This window comes from Salvelinus sp. IW2-2015, linkage group LG15 (genome assembly GCF_002910315.2).
Source record: "Salvelinus sp. IW2-2015 linkage group LG15, ASM291031v2, whole genome shotgun sequence".
Taxonomy (NCBI): domain Eukaryota; kingdom Metazoa; phylum Chordata; class Actinopteri; order Salmoniformes; family Salmonidae; genus Salvelinus; species Salvelinus sp. IW2-2015.
This window is the reverse complement of record NC_036855.1, coordinates 30,142,144-30,164,213: the sequence shown is the minus strand read 5'-3', so window position 1 is coordinate 30,164,213 and position 22,070 is coordinate 30,142,144. Positions and strand designations below refer to the sequence as shown.

Sequence of the window (22,070 nt, the reverse complement as noted above, 5' to 3'; positions counted from 1 at the left end):
TATTGCACTGTCTTCTGTTACAGTATCCTAACAATGAATAACTTTGTTCATTCCAAATACTGCAAAAAATMTACCCTACAATTTTTTTTTAGAATTTCCATTTGGGCATTGGTGGTGTTGTTGGGGTTCTAGAACTGTCTGTAGTCCCTAGAGATCAGAACATTGCATCTGGGACTACTAGCGTTCGTCGTCGGCGATTGAGGTCATGCAAACTCGGTCTTACCTGGACCAAGCTCGTCCATAGGTATCATATCACCACTTCCATTTTTCTTGGTGCCTGAAAAGCATTTATATGCCGTTTTAATCATGAGCACCACACACACAATTGGTTTGATTCACGAGCCAATGTTGCTTTCAGGCCAATGGTCCTCAGTCACTGTCTGCTGATACACTTAACCAGTAACGCAGGCAGGRTGAGAATGGGTGTGAATGACAACCGCACCTCATGTGTATGCATGGTTGGGGGAAAAAAGTCACAAGGCCAGAAACAAGAAGACAAAAGTGCTGTCATGCCCTCGACTCCTCTGTCAATGAGATGTTTTGTTTATTAGGCTGCTACAGTACCTCCCTTTATGTCAGGGTTGGGCAATAATTTTGGCTCGAGGGTCACATCTGGATTTCAGATTCAGGCCAGAAAAATGACAGCTATTTGAAAACCTATAGGTTCATTATAATTCCTTCATAGTTTTGATCTACTTTTAGACGTTCAAGAGTGGCCTAGAGTGTTTTTTTAAACACCCCCCCCTCAAAAATATTATTCCTGTGGGCCGGCTTGACACCCTACTTCATATCCTACTCTACATGCTTGGATTTGCATTTGGAACACACTATTGGATTAGATAAATCTACCCATGATGCATCATTCTCCACACCATCCCAATTGTACTGACTACAGCACATGAAGATCACCAAGCCACGAAGCAGAACAATGAGGGCGAAAGGTTTCAAGCACAGCYCCCCTAAAGTGCGTATTATGGCTATGAGTGAGAACACACAAAACAAAGTCCAGATAGAGCCATCCTCCTCAGCACTCATTCGAATCAAGACTTCTGATGCACACACCAGCGGTTTCCTCCATAGATTCAGAGCAGTTATATTATCTATGGTTTCCTCACTCAGTTCACCACAGTAGGCCAGGCCCGGAGGATCCCCAGTCTCGCCTGCCGTCACAGACTGACCTTGGTTCTTCTCCATCAGGGGCAGGGTAGTGTCGTCGTAGCCTGGCTTGCCGTTCTTGGCTGCTTTAGGGGCGCCGCTCGCTGTAAGCTGAGAGGGAGAGAGTAGGGACACACGTGTACTTATTGTGGATGTGTGTGAATGTGTGTGCATGTGCGTGCGTGCACGTTCTTCTACACAGCCGTGTACCTGGAAGTGGCTCTTATTCCATCCTTCCTTGGTCAGGGCGTTCCTCAGGTCCTTGTAGCTCCACACCGTCTGCAGCACGTGGGAGGCAGCCTTGTTCTCACGTGGTGATTGGCTGAGCGAGACAGGGGGAAAAGCAGGGTCGCGGTCATTAGTGCAGACCATAGCAAAACATTTAGCAGTGGAAAACGTTTCTGCAACAAAAACGTGTTTATTGAACAAGCTCCGGTAGTGTAGTGAACACAACCCAAGACGTTGGACCCAACCAATGCCGGCAGCTAGTGGAGGCTGGAGCCGAATGCAATCAATCTCACATTCAAAGCCATCATCCATCTATTCCCACTGATGGCCCCAGGAACTTGCTTTTAATTCACACCCCAATGGCCGCACACATTTCCTTTCATTCAATTAATTAAGTACTCCTTAGCCCTTAGTGTTAATTACATTGGGGGGAGGGGTTCTCCACTTCAAAGTRAATCTCATGGGTTTAGGGAAAACACATTTATTTGGTATTGTTGGAGACTATTTGACTTGAGCCCGTTTTAGTCCATTTATAATTGTATAATTAGCCTAGCAGCAGTAATGCTCATGTTATTGGTTAGATGGAATAATCTAACMGGCATTGTATTTGGGCAGAGGGAAAGTACAAAGGGGGCGTGTCTCAGAGGCCAGAATGATCCCACGAGGGATGAAGAGGAGCCATGTGTCTGGAGTACCAGCTGGTAGACCATCATGACTGGTCTATAACARCGGCTTACATCTTTACTGGTTTATATCACTACATACTTAGTATGAAGATATCACTTTTATATATTCTTAAAGATTGAATGTTACACCTTGCCCAAACCGGCTGCGCGCGTGCGCCATCGTGCGCTATCGTGCATAAATTTATTTTGCCCCCCCCACACCAAACGCGATCACGACACGCAGGTTAAAATATCKAAACAAACTCTGAACCAATGACATTCATTTGGGGACAGGTCGAAAAGCATTAAACATGTATGGTATTTTAGCTAGTTAGCTTGCACTTGCTAGCGAACGTTAATTTGTCCTGTTTAGCTAGCTTGCTGTTGCTAGCTAATTTGTCCTGGGATATAAACCTTGAGTTGTTATTTTACCTGAAATGGACAAGGATCTCTACTCCGACAATTAATCCACATATAAAACGGCCAACCGAATCGTTTCTAGTCATCTCTCCTCCTTCCAGGCTTTTTCATCGTTTAAATTATATGGTGATCGCATCTAAACTTTCATTGTATTACCACGACTACCGGCAAAACAGTTTTCGTCTTTCTATCACCCACGTGGGTATAACCAATGAGGAGATGGCACGTGGGTACCTGCTTCTATTAACCAGTGAGGAGATGGCACGTGGATACCTGCTTCTATAAACCAATGCGAGTTTTATAAATCAATGAGGAGATGGGAGAGGCAGGACTTGCAGCGCAATCTGCGTCAGAAATAGGAACGACATCTATTTTAGCCCTTGGTGTCGCAGACGCTCCTTGGCGCGCGCAAGCAGTGTGGGTGCAATAATTGAATAACATGGGTTTCTAAATTTATTTTGCGACGCTCGCGCACGCGACGTGTCCGGTCTGGTCAGCATGTTAGGTTTAAGCTTTTTGCATGTGAAAAGTGTAATTATTTAGTGGACTGCAGTAAGACAATTAGGAATGTGTACTCCCAATAACTCAAGGCCTCTCCTGACTGATAAGAAGCCCTGTTAAAGGCATGGAGGGGCACAACGTTTTCCCCAACATGAGGAACAGACTCAGTTCCTGCCCAGCAACAGAGACTGATTGTTCATCCTAGATATAGGAGGGCCTAATTGGAAGGTATAAACATATGAGCTTGTGTGACCTGTATGGTGTGCTAAATATAGTTRGAGCTTCCTTTGGTGCCCGACTTTGAACCTAACGCTATTCAATAAAGTACGGGTGTAAAATCCTCATTGGAAACTAATCGTAATTAAAATCATCAATAGGTTGTAGAATGACACATTGTCAAAAGAGACATTATCGTCTCCCGCTGACTTGATCAAGTAGATCAGATCAGTCAATGGAAAATGGAGGACAGTGATATGAAATAAAGTGGAAACTGGGAAATCTTTCAAACATCTCTTGAATTCCTATTCATAGTACTTAGTATTCCGGTGAAGTGCACTATAGTAGGTTTGATGGAAACCAGACACTACACGATACGGGCTTATCTATTCAATCAAAGTCATGTTCTACAGATCGAAATGATATGACAAGGAATCCAGCTTATAGCACTTTATATTATTAAAAAGGCCATTAACGCCCATCCTGGAGGACGTGAAAAGGCACGGGGTCGTTACATTGCACATGGCCAGCAGCAGACAATCCTGGTTCTTGAGTGATTGCAGAATATACTGTATATTATTAATGTGACTATATTATTAATTGCATTTAAAGACAAAAAAAAAGACAAAAAAAAAAGGATGGACACCTCTCTCATGGGGAGGGAGGCCCATGGCACATGTAGTCATTACTGTACTTGCAAACGGGTATAGTATAGCTAATGTGAAAACCATTCAATTGTTTGACTGCCTTATGCTCTGTTGTACTGCGCTGTACTATGTTGTAAATCAAATCGCAATCAAAGTTCATTGGTTGTGTACACCTGCAAATCTGTGTACGCAACCAATCAACTTWGATTTTATTAGCAGGTGCAGCGTTACTAGCTCCAACAGTGCAGTAGAATGTCTAGCAAATACAACACAAACACACAAACAATACAACAATAAAAACAAGAAGTCAAGAAATGTATTGTATTGGTCTGTACTGTGCCATCATCCTACCTTGTCTTGTTGATGGCCACCAGTTTCTCGATGGCCTGGGCCTGGATGAGGGAGCGTGCGTTCTCGGAGCTGTCCGTCACAATCTCGTGGATGGTGTTGAGGATGGCCACCACTGTATCTTCCTCCAGGTTCTTGGCTGGCCGCTGCTGACCACTGGGCAGGTTACTCACCAGGTCCCTCATGGCATAGCTCCCTACAGGGCAGGGGTCAAAAGGCAGGGTGCAGAGGGCATTGTACAAAATGTTCGATATCAAGCAATTAAAATTTGGACTAATCCACAATCATTCTTATCTACAATAAGTAGATTACACATTCCTATTCAGCAAAAGACATACACAGGTTCAACAATCATATTCTTATCCTCATTAACAGCTATCCAATCTCAACGTATTCCGAAGTGTTTTATCCCAACCTTGTTCTGTTTGCCCTACAGAGAGGCCTTGTGTTGACCATGTGTGGTCAGGTTATGTGGTCAGTGATCGTACCGATCAGGTCTTTGTTGCGGCGGTCGATGGAGAGGTTACGCAGGGCGATGGCCACGGCTCGGACCACCTTGTCAGCATCAGAACGCAGCAGCTCCACCAGGATGGGAAGACCCTTCTCCTTCCTCACAGTGGCTCGTATGTAGTTGGACCACTGGGGACAGAGAGGGAACAGATTGGGTATAGGATTGCCTCCAATATGAATCTTCTCTTTGTGTCAGACAGGGTTCAAGTGACCTTTCTATTTAAAAAAAAAATCCTATATGGGATGGGTTGCCAATTGACGATTTGACACGAACATAAAATGTCATTCATTCATTCATTCATGCTGGCTATGGATAACCAGTCTATGTAGAGAGAATAATATCAGCCAATACAGACACACACACCAGCCTGCTTGCACGCCCGCTTTCCCACAGACTCTATTATTGTACAGTAGCACAGCCAACAGTTGATTTCTGGATTTGACCGTTTTTGGTTGTTGTCTCTGATTAAACACACATTTTCCTCTCTCTTTTCCTGTAACACAACACATTAAGTTTGACATGAAAGCGCTCCCCTTTGCTGAACACCGTTACCCCCCGGAGATGTAATTAAACTGGTGCAACACCAGACCACTGGGTGGCAGTAGTAAACCTAAAAAACAGACAGCACCTAGTCAAACAGCTAGGGAGCAGCAGGGAGAAAGGGATGAAAAGAGATGAAAAGAGGATTTAAAACAAAAGAAAAGCTTTGAGATATCGGGAGCGGGGACAAGTAATGTCCATCTCCTRGATGCCAGAGGTTTGACGTGTTAGCAGCTGCCCTAGAGCGTGGACAGGCGATCAGCCTCCTCAGCTCAAACTGAATGAAAAACCATGGAGGGAGGGATGGAATCTTTCTCTATATATACTACAACAAAAAAAATACAACAAAAAAAAATCACCAGTGCAGAACAGTGATGGAAAACAGAGCAAAAAGGAAAACGGGGACAGTTTATACAGGGTGTACATGTACTGTAGCCTACACATGTTATACACACGGTACAGGTTATGGGTAAGTGTTTTGTTTTAAATGAACAAAGAGATACAAGTTGGACTGTGTTCAAATCAATCTAACATCTCGTCTGTTGTGTTGTGTTGTGTTTCTCCAACTGGAGCCTAGTGATGCATGCCGTGGCAACGGATATGTTTACAGCGTGACACATAATGTGTTAAACTGAATCACGATGGCGCTAGCATGCCAGTGTTCTCTAGGCCTAACATAGCCACTGTATTGACTATGAACATTCCATTCCTGAAGGGAAGAGCATGAATAGCCTCCGTACTTTAAACTAGTGATGGTAAAATAAGGCCCCTGAGCTGGACMAGAGACCACACTCTTATTACTCACTACAGTAACCAAACGGAGAGTGTTTGGTAATGACACTGCAGAGCTCCATTCGGGATAACTGGTCCTTCCTATTGAGGTTCAGAGACCTTAATCGCCTTAATTACAATGTGTGTGTGTTGTATGTGTGAGACTCACGGTCCACTGTCCGGCACTGAGGTTCTGCAGGGCCCCTGCTGCAGCCTCCAGAGTGTTGTAGTTCTGGCTCTCAGTGAGCAGAGACAGGTACAGRCTCACTACCTCTGGCTGGTACAGCAGCTCAAAACCTGCAGGGACAGAGAGAAAGAGAGAGAGAGAGACATGGAAGTTAGACACAGAGAGACACACAGGGTACAGTAGACACACAGGGAGGCAGAGAAGCAACAGAGACTGATTATTAAACAACTGAAATAAACAGAGACATGTAATGTAGCTTAGCAACAGAGACAGGCAATCAGAGTCTGTGAAAACTGCTCAGATAATACTGAGATCTCTAATATAAGTCTCTCCTCACACGAGTCTGGCAGGCAAGACTATTAGGTGTCTGTCAAATTATGGAATTATTATTACTATTCTCTCGCTCACTCTAGTAAATCGCATTAACAGCAACGCGATAAGACATGACAAACAAGGGTGCCAAGTCTACCCAAGCTATTGTTACCARTGGGTAGACAACTGACATACATTTGCTAACAATTAAAAAATGSCATTGTCATTATTCCATAACTACAATGGAACAACAAGTGTAATTACATACTGATACTACTCGTACTACTACACAGTATTACTAATACTACTGGTAGTTAGTCTGGTGTAAGTGTGACCAACTCTTAATAGGTACAGTAGCTCAGTCACAGATAACAGTCATCAGCCACTCACAGAATCAGTGCTTTTCTATAATAATAGAGACATCGGCTTAATTGCCACTTTGTAGCTCTCAAAGTACAAATCTCTGCTGTGATCGATGACCTCAGTCACAAAACTCTGCCCTGATTTTATTGAGTGGAGGGCGTGAGTAGGGCTGTGGCGGTCACCAAATTTCGTCAGCCTGTGATTGTCAAGCAAATAACTGTCGGTCTCAAGGTAATTGACCGTCAATTAACATAAACACATTTAGTGTCTCCTGCCTTCCCACACATAACCTACAAGCCATTTTAAAAAGTCTAAAAAATCCATGTAATATAGCCTACACCTTCACAATAAATCCATGAATTATTTTTGACATGCTTGGTCCTGATGTGTCTATGCCAAATGGCTGTGGGCTTCACTAGTTCATTTAGTAGACAAGATTTGCTTAGAATTCCGTGGGATTATTTTAAAGTATGAAGAATACAATTGAACAAAGCTGAATAAAATATAAATATTTTCTCCAAACGATTTGAGGGAGTGCGCACATGCGGCTATTCTGTGTTAAGTGGTTAAAGAGTTAATTTAGCGTTGTGCCCTTTTCCGTGAGTGTGCTGCGCAATCCGAAGCGTCTCTCACTCACATGGCTCTCCGTCACGTAATCAGGTCTTTCTCACAGGCTACAAGTGAAGACAGACATCAGGGACTAAACTGTGCACACCCTTATCCAATTCRGAGGTGCATATTGAAGATATTGGAAGAACTGTCCATATTTACTTTGTCAGACAACAAGATGAGTAGGCCTAAACAGCAAAAGCATTAGCCTATGTCAATCTACTATCCCCCATAGTACAAAAGTTGACCGATTGGTCAGCTTGTCCTTTTGTGTGAGAAATAAATATTCCAAACATAGTCTGGGACAGTTGTGGGATACGATAGATCCCAAATGAATACAACCACTAGCATAAAAAAAAAACGTTTTATGCAGCATGGCTGARGCAACAGATCAGAACGTTTAGCTTAATGTTGATAAACTGTAAGGCTATTTCTTCACATTAGAAGCGTTGCAATGTGCACATGATAGTTGGCTAATAAGCGCAAATGTTCCAAAAGGGCAATCAATTCGCGGGAAAACACCATTCTCAAAAGTGACCACAAATGCAATTATGCATGTAATGCTTTTATTATAAAAGGCGCATTTTTATGGTGAAAATTATCTCCCCCAAACTTGATACTCACACGCTGCTTATGTATGCCAGTTAGGCTCTACACCCCTTGTAAAGAAGATTAATGTGCTTCATTTTAAGAAGTTATTTGGACACTTTAGTTGTGATACCAACCTTATTAAAACATATGGACTAGGCTACATGAGGTGTGCGACTATGATTCGAACAAGTCGCAAAAAGACCGTGTTTCCTATGCTGGGCATCATTCACAAGTGATAATATATAATTCACAAGTGACAGGCTAATATTGTCACCCATCAGACTACTCTTGGTAATACGGTCACCGCAACAGCCCTAGGCGTGAGTTCCCTCTTAGGTTGTGACATTTCAAACAGACCTCAGTAATGGCAGCTGATAGCAAGGTAAAGCGGAGCTTGTTGACATGGCCGGATCACTATGACTACAGATTATAGTTTAGGACTGTGTTTACACAGTTTAGGATCAGGACAGTTTAGGATCACTTAAARTATAAAAAGGGGAGAGCAAATGTCATTGTTTGTAATGATGTGAATATTGCCACTCATAACCTGGTACTTCTCTCATTTAGACTAATTTGCACACAAATAAATAATCTGTTGCCACAGACAAAGATTCAGTCAATCTTACAAGACATTGATTTTTACAACAAATCATCACTCACACCAGGACCATAAATACATTAGGATTGTGAATCATGAGGTAAGTAGATATTGATTTCACATATACAACAAAATCGAGTATCTGAGAGCAACGTTTCTCTGTCTATTTAACACAGTCAGTAAATGGATAGCTTGGCTGTGATGGTGTAATTACATTATCAGCTATCAGCTGGATCGGGCTGGGCAGTGAGAGGCAGAGAAAGTATCGAACCCCACTCTCCTTTCCACTACCAAGGTCAGCTCAGGCTGTTTGACATCCCAGGGGAGGAGCACTTCTCAAACTGGAGTACATCCACACTAACAGCCCTTCGCTATGGAAGACAACTTGGCTTGGCTCTATGGACTCAAAACCAAGTACTTCAACCTTATCAAAATACATTTGTATTCACATTCTCACAACCTGACAGTCAAGGCCTTCTGCACTTTAACGTCTGGTGGTTCGGAAAAGACTGCCTTTCCTTCAGTGTTTTCTGAATAATAATGTCCGTCAGAACGCACARATTTTAGTAGCTTGTTGGTAGTTGAACTAAATTCAAATGTTTTCAGCAGTTTTTTTTTGCCATGTAGTAACGTAGCTAACTACAGGAACTTGTTTTTGCAATAACAAAAAGGAAAATATGGGTAAAGTACGCAATCATWTCCTTTATCGGCATCAGACCTGCATAATTTTCACTAGAAACCTAGTTTTTGTTTTTAATAGGCAAGTTTTCAAATTCTCTTAAGATATGACCCCAAAGAGAACTGTTCTATCAATTTGTAGTCTGACATTTCAGATTTACACAAATTAATTTGGATGTAGTTAACTAAAGTTACTTTGAAGAAGTAGTTAAGTAACCTATATTTCTGTTAAGGTTGGCTTTAGTGTAATTCTTCCAATGTGATGTAATTTGCAGCTTGGTAAACTATATTTTCAGAGTATCTTCCCTAACACACACACAATTATTCACTTGCATTCACAGAGCTTAAAATGAAAGAAAATAACCATCAATCTATTCCATGTTATTTGAAGCAGTCCTTTCGAGAGGTATATTTTAAACCCATGAATTATGTGGGCAAGAACATATGAACACTTTATGATTGATACATGGTGGTTGGTGAGGCACTCCATACATTCTTTGGTAGAAATGAGAAGGCTGAAAGCCTAAGTAATAAACTGAACAAAAATAAAACGCAACAACTTCAAAGATTTTACTGAGTTACAATTCATATAAGGAAATCAGTCAATTAAAATAAGTGATCCTCTTGAATGAATGTGGTCCTAATCTATGGATTTCACATGACTGGGAATACAGATATGGACGTGGATCAGAAAGCCAATCAGTATCTGGTGTGACCACCATTTGCCTCATGCAGAGCAACACATCTCCTTKGCATAGAGTTGATCAGGCTGTTGATTGTGGCCTGTGGAATGTTGTCCCACTCTTCTTGAATGAATGTGTGAAGTTGCTGGATATTGGCGGGAACTGGAAAATTATGTCGTACACGTCGTTCCAGAGCATCCCAAACATGCTCAATGGGTGACATGTCTGGTGAGTATGCAGGCCATGGAAGAACCGGGACATTTTCAGCTTCCAGGAATTTTGTACAGATCCTTGCGTCATGGGGCCATTCAGTATCATGCTGAGACGTGATGGCAGTGGATGAATGGCACGACAATGGGCCTCAGGATCTCGTCACGGTATCGCTGTGCATTCAAATCGCACATCAATAAAATGTAATTGTGTTCGTTGTCCATAGCTTATGCCTGTCCATACCATAACCCTACCTCCACCATGGGGCACTCTGTTCACAAAGTTGACATCAGCAAACCGTTCACGCACACAAAATACACATGGGTTTTCCATCTGCCCAGTACAGTTGAAACCGGGATTTAACCGTGAAGTGGCCACCGTAGGTGAGCATTTGCCTACTGAAAATGGTTACAACGCCGTACTCCAGTCAGGTCAAGATCATGGTGAGGACGACAAGCACGCAGATGAGCTTCCCCGAGACGGTTTCTGACAGTTTGTGCAGAAATTCTTCAGTTGTTCAAAGCCACAGTTTCATCAGCTGTCCGGGTGGCTGGTCTCAGATGATCCCGCAGGTGAAGAAGCCAGATGTGGAGGTCTTGGGCTGGCGTGGTTACACGTGGTCTGCGGTTGTGATGCCGGTTGGACGTACTGCCAAATTCTCTAAAACGTCATTGTAGGCGGCTTACGGTAGAAATTCTCTGGTGGACATTCCTGCAGTCAGAATGCCAATTGCACACTCCCTCAAAACTTCAGACATCTGTGGCATTGTTTTGTGTGACAGAACTGCACATTTTAGAATGGCCTTTTATTGTCCCCAGCACAAGGTGCACCTGTGTAATGGTCATGCTGTTTAATCAGCTTCTTGATATGCCACACCTGTCAGGTAGATGGATTATCTTTGTAAATGAGAAATGCTCACTAATAGGAATGTAAACAAATTTGAGAGATATTAGCTTTCGGTACGTATGAGAAACGTCTGGGATCTTTTATTGCAGAAACAGAGGCAGTTTGCCCTCAAGGTCCTTACTACTGAAAAGTGTCTGTTCCAGGTGCGTAGGAGTCAAAATCTTTTATTTCAGCTCATGAAACATGGGATCAACACTTTACATGTTGCGTTTAGATTTTTGTTCAGTGTAGAAAGTGGTGAAAGCCTTATAATTAATACAAGTACTGCTTGCTTCAATGGATGACGCCAAGAAGAATGCTTGGATATCTGGAAGGGCCTTTTACCATGACCTTAATGAGGAAAAGAAGAAAGATAAAGTCTAGAGTCAGACAACTTACTCCAAAAGCCATGGAGAGGAGACGTGAGGGAGCAGAGCTGTCTATTTCTGCTACATTCTACATTCTGGGCATGAGCAGACCTGTCTTCAGGAAATGTACAAACCTTGAATAACAATTTTCAAGTCTAAATCTGGGGTTCACACCCATKATTTTGAAGGAAGAGGAAATTGGGGATGTGGGACTGGCTGGCTTTGGTCCATTCATCCTGGGGTTGCCAGATCCAGAAAGTCCATAGAGCGGTTTCCTTTCAGAGCTCCTGTCCTCATCCCTCCAGAATATCCCTCCACAACCATGTAAACCAATTGTGGTGCGTGGAGAGAGGGTTGCCAGTCGTAACCAAAGAAAGATGCTTGTTTGTGTTGAGGATTCAGGTTTCTAAGGAGCTCTGTGAGTCTGAGAGGCCACAGTATGTGAGTGATCAAAGAGAGGCCAGCTAAAGTGTGACTGACAACAAATGAGCTGCTTTCGTCTGAGGCTTAAACAGCAGAACGCAGCTCGACAGCAGAGTCAGTAAAACAGTAGAACAGAAACAGACAGAACAGCAATACGTTTCTCCATACGACTTCGCTTTTGTCAGACATTGTCAGTGCAGACTCTGCAAATTCAAGGCCATTTAAAAATCAGACTCACTGGCTTCACAGCAGGCAGATTATTTTCGCACCAAGTCTCAGCCCTGTTCAAACCTCCCAGTGCCAAGTTCACTTTAAATCCAAGACAGTGTTTTAATAACCAAGAATCTGTAAATAAACAATCCTACATTTCCCCGTTCCCCGCTCTCTTGTAATTCCAGGCAGACAGTTATGAAATTGCCATTTCGGAGCCAAGGGCTCAGATAACGTGGCCAAGTACTGTTCCCTCAGAGACAGATGAGAAAGGAGAGACATTCATAGGGCATTTAAACTCATTCCTAGAGCTCTCTCTGGGATCTCCACATGTCCAGCCAATGAAGATGTGCTCCAGAGCTCGGTGTCCATGTCCACAGTTGACATAGAAATTAACCTTACAGAGTTTTACTATGGTTTGCAGTCAAATTTCAGTGGACATGCATAGCGGTTGGGATTAGCCACAGAGATTACCCATATCATTTGTTTTTCTGGTTTGCAGTGCACCTTCATAGTTCACCTTCATMTCAGACTAGTTAGTAGGCTATAGAGCAGAGGTCGGCAACAGGTTGGTGGGGGACTGTAAAATCACCAGGAATTCTGCTAAAAATGTCCCAAGAGACACATGTGATCATATCTCAATGTAATTGAAGGTATGAAATAATTGCTATTTTCAAATCATCTATTTTTTAGGGCTTAGTTGTGGTAAATTTGCAGTGTTATAATTATGTTCCGGCCGCCCCCGTCCATTCACTCTGACTGGAGTTGCCTACCCCTGCTGTAGGGTGACACTGTACTAGTATAGCACAGCCATGCCATGTACAGTGTATTACCTGCATTATTTACCACTTCCTCGTCATTAGTTAGCGCCTACCTGCTAGCCAGACAGGTTGTAAGCTGGGAATTCTAATTCATGGTGAATAAATCAGCTGTTGCTTTGACATCCGTCCCCCTATCGCTGGTTCTTAGAGCCACAAACCCATATTGCACTCTCCCTCTCAAGGCCTTGCCATGTACCGCACATCTTATAATTCTACAATTAATCTAAAGAAAATGTTGACGAACATGAATGCACACACACCCCTCCCATCAATCCCCACCCTACACACAAACATTACCCTCCCCTCTGGGTGCAAGGCTAGCATGTACAGTATATTCCTTGTACATTCCATGCCTATATGTTTTCTCCAGTAGACGTCGGTCAGATGAGTGGTGTGTTGCTGTGGCCTCCCCTTTCCCAAGCAGTCAAACGCTAAGAGAGAGCGGGACATCAAACCAGCGAGCTGAGGGACACACGGGGAGGCCCGAGATCACTTCTAAGTTAGCTGATAGGGCGGCGACAAACTCAAATGCTGGTGGCTCAATTAGGGGCTAACAGAGTAGAGAGGAGAGGAATAGTGTGCTGCACTCCGGGTGAGAGTGAAAGTAGGTTACAACAAAGTAACGTCGAGGTGAGTCAGTGATGCAAGTGCTCATCAATTGACTATTAGAATAATAGGGTTCAAGTGGGTTCACTCTTGGCTGCAATTAAAAGTGCAGGTGGCTTGACAAGCCGCAACATCATTACAGATTAACTGACAGAAACAAGCTGAAACACACACACATAAAGCCCTCTATCAAAATGCGTTGTTCATCAAACAAAACTAAAAATGGGGAGCATATTGTAACCTCAATCTGAGACGAGGCTCATACCTAAGCCTCCCACTTCTTCCGCCCACACGCTTATATTCATAGGACGCCCAGTTAAAACCCCATCACATCACGTGAGGAGCATCTGCAGGCCGACAGAAAACACACTTCAATCAATAACAGCTCTAACACGCCGCAAAGTGGATCCATTATGACAGCAGGTCAGTGTTTTCCAGTGAAGTTAGGCAATGGGGTAGAAGGAGCAGAGGGTTACATTCTCTCCCTATGAAACACTAACTAAATAAATAAAGCTGTTGGAACAGGGTACATCAGAGGTCATGGGATCCACATAACAGCCCTGTAACACGTGCACGTTTAACCCCGTGAGAACCACCCCCCCCGGCTCTGAATGTTTGCTTCTTGTTTTTCATATCCCCATCCGTGTCATAGCTAACGTTAACGAATGCTTTCACAGGSGAAGCCACGGAGAGAGCAGCTAACACATCACATCATTACAGCTGCTTTTAAAAAGACAATAGCCGRAGTGTGTTAACCCTGGGTGCACTGCAAAGCCCGGCAGAAAATATCAGGAAGCTTAATTGAAAAACAACTAAATAGAATGCTTGGAAAATAGGAGATTTTCCTGTTTTCAATTCAGTTCAAACGAATCGATGGCCTCAACGCTAATGAAGATGAGGTTCGAATGAAGCTCTGTTCACCCTCTTTCCAGCTCGTTTTCCATTTCTCTCACCCTCTTCATCTATCTTCTTCCCTCTTCATCTCTCCCCTGGCACCAATTCAAACCAGCACAGCCACTTTCAAACCAGCTAAGACCACTTTCAACCACAGCCATCTCACTAGAGGCAAAGAGCAAAAGTCAAGCCTTTTAAATAACGCTTACCCCATCTCTCTCTCTCTCTCTCTCTCTATATTGGCGTCTCTGTGGGTATTGGCGTTGCTAAACCATAAAGGGCACAACACATTCAAATACACAGTTGGTGGCATTTAGTTGGAAGGTGACAACGGGGGACAGAGAGTAACTGGCGGTCAGCCCATCTCATTGACAGCTAGCTACAATATTAATCAAAGATACCCCCAGATAGCAGCAGGACAGAGAAGAGAGATCGGTAGCTGGGTAAATAGTCGGCATTCCACCACACCACTGGCTGCTGGCATGGTATATCAATGGGAAGACACTGTCAAAAGGCTGACGGATACTTGAGAGTTTGGTTCAGAGCGTATCCTGGATCACAACTACGGTGCTGCCATTTTAGGAGACACCAGACATCCTTCCTCCTGTTGAAAGGGGATCGTGATGTCCTGCTGTGGCACCCCAGAGTGAGACGTCTCCTAGGTCTCCCAGAGCTACCGCGAGGCGAGAGAGACACCAGTCTCCCATGGATGCCTCGATGCCGGCCACCTCAACGGGTCACATTGTGTGCTTGTCACAAGTCAAACGTTTCCTTTTGTGAATCCAAAAGGACAGGTTTCCTTTTCACCGTCCTCCAGCAGAACAGAAACCAACCCCTCGGCGGTCCTTCATCGGCTCCTAAACAACACGTTCCAAAGGGTGGCTAACCAGAGGCTGTGCTTCCAGCATCAAGACAACCTTTCTGGATCAACAGTTGGAATGCAATGTGCTCTGGCGTTGTTTCCCATGTTCCGAAATGTAATCGCTCCTAATAGCGTCTGGGCCGTGGGTTAAAAGGGATGTCTGTTTATATGATACCTTTGTCACGCAAGACAATAATATCCCTCAGCTGTGACCCTGACCGACCTATTGTCAATGTCTATGTCCAGGAGGAACTCCAACTGACCACACGTCATAGGGATGGACTAATCTGTTTCTCTGAGTCTGCCTTCAGCCCAGTCACACAGTGGCCAGTTAGTTTCCAGTCCCGACATCCTCTCTAGGGCTCAGACAGACACTGACCATTAGTCGGATTACGTGTGACTTCAGGGAAGGTTTAGGAACAGAGCAGCTAGCCTCTCCGCATGTGGCCGGGCCTGGCCGGACAGACACATTTAGATGCATATCTGGACTGCAGGGGACTGGATGTTATTATGGAGGCCGCAGATAAGGCTCAGATCCCAAGGCCCATGTGGTCGGAGGCTCAGGACTAATTTTCTCTCTGTCAGGGCCTCACAACACAGACCCGACCACACTGGTTGGTCGGCTGACTGGTGGACTGGCTGGCTGGCTCTCTGATGGTCAGGCTGCTCTGATGTCTGTGTGTGGATCTACCGTAGCGCTTTAGTGTCAGACTGTATATCACAGAGGAGTTCAAATCCTGGAGATCGGGTTGGGGGAGTGGGAGGGATCGTGGGACTGGGAGGACGGGGGGGGAGCTGAGCTGCTCACAAAATGGAGTCGCGGACAGAAAACGTGAGGGTGAGAGATGGATAAGAATATGGAGGATTAAGAGAGGTAGGGAGAGGAGAGATGTGGAGGAYAGGGTGAAAAGGAGGAGGATGAGAAAGCGGAAGAGGGATGGGAGGCGTGTAGGAAAGGCAGGGGGAGTAAGAGTCGTGTGGTGGACGGCAGAGGGTAGAGAGAGGAGTAGAGTATCGCCTGGAACCGAAATAGCATAGGGCTGAGGTTGCCACGGCAACCCCATCCTCACGACTAACAAATCTGTTCACTCGACGGCACGGCAAAGAGGATCACACTGACAACAACATTAAAGATATTATCTTCTTATTTTCCCTCTTAGTCCWTTTATTTGGTGAACACTTAGAGACTGACAAGCTAAAATGAAAATGAAAGAGGGTCCTTTCAAAGTACTCGAATAACACCGATCATCTTCCCTCAGTAAGTGACACACTTCAGACAGAAACGGCATTGCAGGGTTAGAATMAGTCTCCAGTATCTTGTGTTATTTTTAATAACAGCCCGTCTGTCTCCCAGGCAGTGTTATGTTTCTGAGAGAACAGGGTTAGTGTACTGTTCTGCAGCCTCACCTTGAGGGCTGGATGGCACTGTTTGTCAAGGCTCATCACGTACTCAGACAAATGTTAAACTCCAGCAGCACAGCGAAAACCAAGAGAAAGACAGAACTGAGATAAAGCACTTGATATTACCTTGTCTGTGTTGCTTCACAAAGCCTGGAAGGCAAAGCCGTAAGTAAAGTTGTCATGAGGCAGCTACGCACGAACACAAACTTACAAGACAGCTGGTCAGCAATGAAAACCTTTGGTTGAACAGGATGAGAGAATTGGCATTCTGAACACGTGGCGACTGCATCCGACAAGGATTTGAGAGCGAAACGGGACATTTGTTTTTACATTAGGAATTGAGAGCGAGGGGGGAAAAAAATATAAATTGCAACTGGTCGACCGCAACYTGAGCGAACGCGAGACAGGACACCCGTCTGCCTAATGGTATCATAAAACAGATGAGCGCTAGAAGCATCTCTCCACACCCGCAATAACATCTGCTAAATATGTGTATGTGACCAATAACATTCGATTTGACTTAGAAGGCTAAGCTGACATATCATGTTTGGAGGAGAAACAATCTTGAGAAGGAGCGAAATAGCTAAGCGGGTGAGTTAAACGATCTGAACTGTGGGGAGACTTTTGAAATGAGCGACCAGTTAATCCAGCATGCTTCTGGCTTGATCAGTGCCTGGGCATTGATGAGAGGCCGAGGGGGCTGGGGACAAATGTTGACGCGCGGTGCTAGGGTCTAGGACTGGGGATTGGAAAATAAGGCTGACACGGGGTCTGTAGCTAGGACAAGGACAGATGCAGGCTTGGGGATGAGACTGGGGCTGGTCGAGATAGGCTGGGGATCAGGTGTGCGATGAGGGCAGTGATTGTGTTTGACGGTGGAGGAATTTCGCCCGCCTGTGTCTGTGTCAGGCTCCATCTCTCACTCTGGGCTTGTGTCCCGCATGGCATTATACAGTACCATCAACTATGGCATACACCATACGCTGTGGCATGATTAATACTTGTCTGGGAAACAAGGGGATCACGGTTTTTCTCTACACACATATGAGAACATAACAGGCACACACACAAACAACCACACACAATTCCCTACCAGACCCTTATGAGGGTCTATAACACTGCTTACGCCTACGCCATTTTCACAGGCAATTTTCTGTGGAGTGGCGTGATGAACAACACACCCTCTAATGGACACATAATACCACCTTCACGGTCAAGGGCACAACACCTTGTCCTCCGCACCACAGGGATGAGTGTGTGTGTGTGAGAGAGTAAAAGGAAAAGAGAAACAGTCAAGGGGAGATGGCGATGGAGGTTGACTGCATCTCAGACCCTGACAGTCTAAACATAGTCTAAGTCAGAGAGTACTTCGTCGGCCAGAAGGGCAACGGGCCCAGACACCCAGGAGTTTAGTTGGCTGGAAGTTCAAACATGACTTGACCCTGTCAGCATAAACCCAGGGAGTGTAGAAAATGCTGCATGGCCTCAGGACACTTCCCTCTGTTGAGGACAGCGATCCTTGGGGTGCTTTAAAACTCCCGTTTACAACATGGCRCAACTTTTTTAAGACTACCAATTCACATCCAACGCTACGTTGACTAAAACATCACACAGTCACTTCCTAGAGGGTGTTTTGTTGTGCAAACCACCATAGCGGCTTRGGCAGCGATGTCGTGTCTCTGCCATTGCGCTGGTTTTAATTAGATTCTTGCAGAAATAGGAAACAGAAACATCCCATTCTGGCTCAAACAGGGCCAAACAAAGGCTCCCATTGGAGGGTTAAATCTCATTCTTCCCTCCTGCTGCTAATTCTCCTCTGTAATTACCGCTCCAGCCGTTCTTGTTTAGAGGGTAGCACGCTAAATCATCCAGAGAATCGTGATGATATTGAGGGCTACTGTGGATTGGATTCCCCCTTTCACACTCTCCCAAGCTAGATTCTGCAGAGCCGGAAAACACTGTTTAGAGAGAGACAAGGCAGCTATGGTGGAAAATAAGAAACATTTCATGACGGATCTCGCAGGGAGAAAGGAAGTGGTCATGAGGATTGTAGACCACAGGAAGACTAGTGCAATCAGAGCTGGCTCTCTGCCATCGTGTCGCACACACGCACACACTAACTATAGCTGCTACTACTACTACTACTACACACAGCAGGTTTATTTTTACAGAGCCAAAGCATCCAGCTAATGATGCATAACAGCCTTTCAACATGGGACCTCCCAGGGCTTTGGGTTATCAGAAGCCTTAGTGCATTCCCAATGACCCACGGGGTGGTCTGTCTTCAACAACAAGGCTTTCTCCCTTTCCTTTGGTTTCATTCTTTCCTTTTATGCTCATTATTTCAGTTGATCATCAACTGTTTGAATGAAATGGTTTGCGGGGGAAATCACAAGAGAAAATTGCAGCCGAGAGCTGAGGCGTTGACAAGTCAAAATGATGACTTCTGGTTCGTTGTGGGCCCATTCCGTGGTGTTTCTGTTTCAGAGGCAGACTAGTTGAGACACGGAGTCCCTCAGAGTGTGATTGTGATTGGCATGCGACGATTGACAGGCTGGCAGCGCCATGGTTCATTATGACCGGGCATCACAATGGGTGGCATCAAACAGCTGGATTCAGAGAAAACTAATTTATAATCTCATCCCCTCATAGTTGGGGAGCCACCAGTCATGGTACTGTTCATAGAAGAGGGGATGGTAAATTACTTCAAAGCTGGCTTTTAACCCCCCACCACACACACACGCAAACACGGGCGCAAACACAAACACGGGCGCAAACAGACGCACAAACACTTGGCATTAAGCGCTGATTGTTTCAGAGTTCAGAGGACTTTTTGTGGGTGGTTGGTGAGTGGCGATAGCGGTCAGTAAAATCCATTGGATTATTATGTCCACGGAGAATTCTATAGCCCGTTTTGTGGCTCAATATGGTGACTGGGATAGTGACTCAACGCTAAAGCAGTCTCATCATACCTTATTCCCTTTCAGAATAGAGACTTGTTAATGTTCCCCTTTCTGTGTGCACAGACACTCACATGCCAGACCGATCTAATGACAGTGAATAAGGGACACCCTCCAGTGTCTCCTAGCAGCTTCACAGAGTCAGACTCATGTTTTATCTGACGGGTGCTGTGAGTGTGAGGTAGGTGTGCGCATTGGCGCACGTGACGGGGCAGGAGGTGTTTGGCACTGGCACCAACCGCGCGAAGTCTCACCATCCTGCTAAATCTAACAGCAGGAGGAGAGGAAGAGGCGGAAGGGGTGAGGAACAGCTGAGGAATATTTGTGTCTTGAGGAGATAAGGAGTCACCCTGTCAGTTGGAGGCAGGCAGGCAGGCAGGATTGTGTGTGTGTGAGAGAGAGAGAGCGAGTGTGTGTGTTTGTGTGCGCTTGCGTGCATATAGCAGTCCCGAGAGTTATCGTTTCGCTATCTCGGTGTTACATTCCTCAGTAGTGAAGCTCTTCTGAAGATGGAGACATGGTTTCTCTGGGTGGGGGATTGCGGCTGCAGTCTCAACATAACTGTATGAATAATTTACTGAGTTTCTACTTTCACTCGGGGCGGGCCTGTCGATCTGCCCTAACTTTCCCTCCGGTTTTGAATACTCTGACTCACATCTCAAGTTATTACACAAGAGATTACTGAATAGTTCTGGGAGTTAAATAAGGGGAAATGGAAGGCATTTACTTTCTGTTAGGGATTAGGGAGGTAAGGAAAGTTTGTGTAAAAAAWWAAAAAAAAAAGATTAAAAAAAGATTCAATCCACAGGGACTAAGAGCATTCCAATTCCTTCAGAACCTTCCGTCAGACTCCGGGTTCCGGTTGCTAATGTGATAAATGTAAAGCAGTGACAATCTTCAAGGGAGACATTTAGTTCCCCTCCGCGGTCTACAAAGCACCTCAGAGGTACACGCCTTGCCTCCATACTGACAGTCACCATTCAATACACAACAATTAGTTAACTCAAGTGGGATTCTAAACACATCCGTGAGTCAGAGAGCATAGGGAAAAAATATATATTTCCTGTAGGTTGTAAAAGACTGTTCAAATTAAGTTACATGATATGGCAATGGCCTATGGTTTTGTCACCTTGTATGACCAGATGGAATTCCAGTTCAAACATGACTTGACCCTTTCCTCATAAACTCAGGGAATGTACTTGGTTTCCACTAGATAGCACAGCCACAAAGTCAAATTTGGCTATTTAGTAAAAATGCATGAAATAATCATTTTCGGTTAGGCGTAAGGTTAACAGTGTGGTTAAGGTTACGCAGCAGTAACACACCACAGTGAGGCTCTAGTTGCTGTTGACGTTTTAAAACCCTCTTCAAATTAAACGCTAGGCTCGTAAACTAAGCCGTTAAAGCATTATGGAGTCGTAGCGTTGTTACTGAATTGTTACCTCAATTCTTCAACTTGTTTGTTCGGCGAAGGGAAAACATACATCTCCAAAATTGGCAAACTTTCGAAAGCACAGTGGAGAGGAAAGGTGCAAGAAAAGAGAAAGGAAAATGAAACACAGAGACATTCTGAGACTGAGTCCCGAGGGGACTCATGAACCTATGCCCCGGCTGCCTCTCGATTGCTCCCTCCTACGGCCACTACTAAGTACGGTACACTAACACAGCTTAACGCAGTTCTAATCAATCCTACTTGTTGTAAATACTGTAAGAAAAGCTGAACAAGGCATTCATCCTAGTCATTAAAGAAACATTCAAGCATCATGAAAGAGTGCTGGCTCAGGGAAAACACAACAGAGGTGGAAGGATACATACAGTCCCTGGGATGGCAACTAAGGACATCAGAACACAGGTCGCCTGCGTTGTGAACTTAGCAAAATTGCACTTTGGCTATTTTACAGCAGAAGCATAGCATCTCTATACAGCTGTACTATACACAGTATGTGACTTAGCTTGATTGTTGTGCTCAGCTCTCCTCATGCAGGTTCCTAGAGTAAATGGAGTAGGGAGTGCTCAGCTCTCCTCATGCAGGTTCCTAGAGTAAATGGAGTAGGGAGTGCTCAGCTCTCCTCATGCAGGTTCCTAGAGTAAACGGAGTAGGGAGTGCTCAGCTCTCCTCATGCAGGTTCCTAGAGTAAACGGAGTAGGGAGTGCTGCTCAGCTCTCCTCGTGCAGGTTCCTAGAGTAAACGGAGTAGGGAGTGCTGCTCAGCTCTCCTCATGCAGGTTCCTAGAGTAAACGGAGTAGGGAGTGCTGCTCAGCTCTCCTCATGCAGGTTCCTAGAGTAAACGTAGTAGGGAGTGCTCAGCTCTCCACATGCAGGTTCCTAGAGCAAACGGAGTAGGGAGTGGTGCTCAGCTCTCCTCATGCAGGTTCCTAGAGTAAACGGAGTAGGGAGTGCTCAGCT

The 22,070-nt window shown here is 44.7% G+C and overlaps 1 pseudogene; it reads right to left on the bottom strand.

Annotated features, from left to right (window-relative positions):
* Positions 1-22,070, bottom strand: part of LOC111974557 (splicing regulator ARVCF-like) — a 113,300-nt pseudogene that overhangs the window by 8,073 nt on the left and 83,157 nt on the right.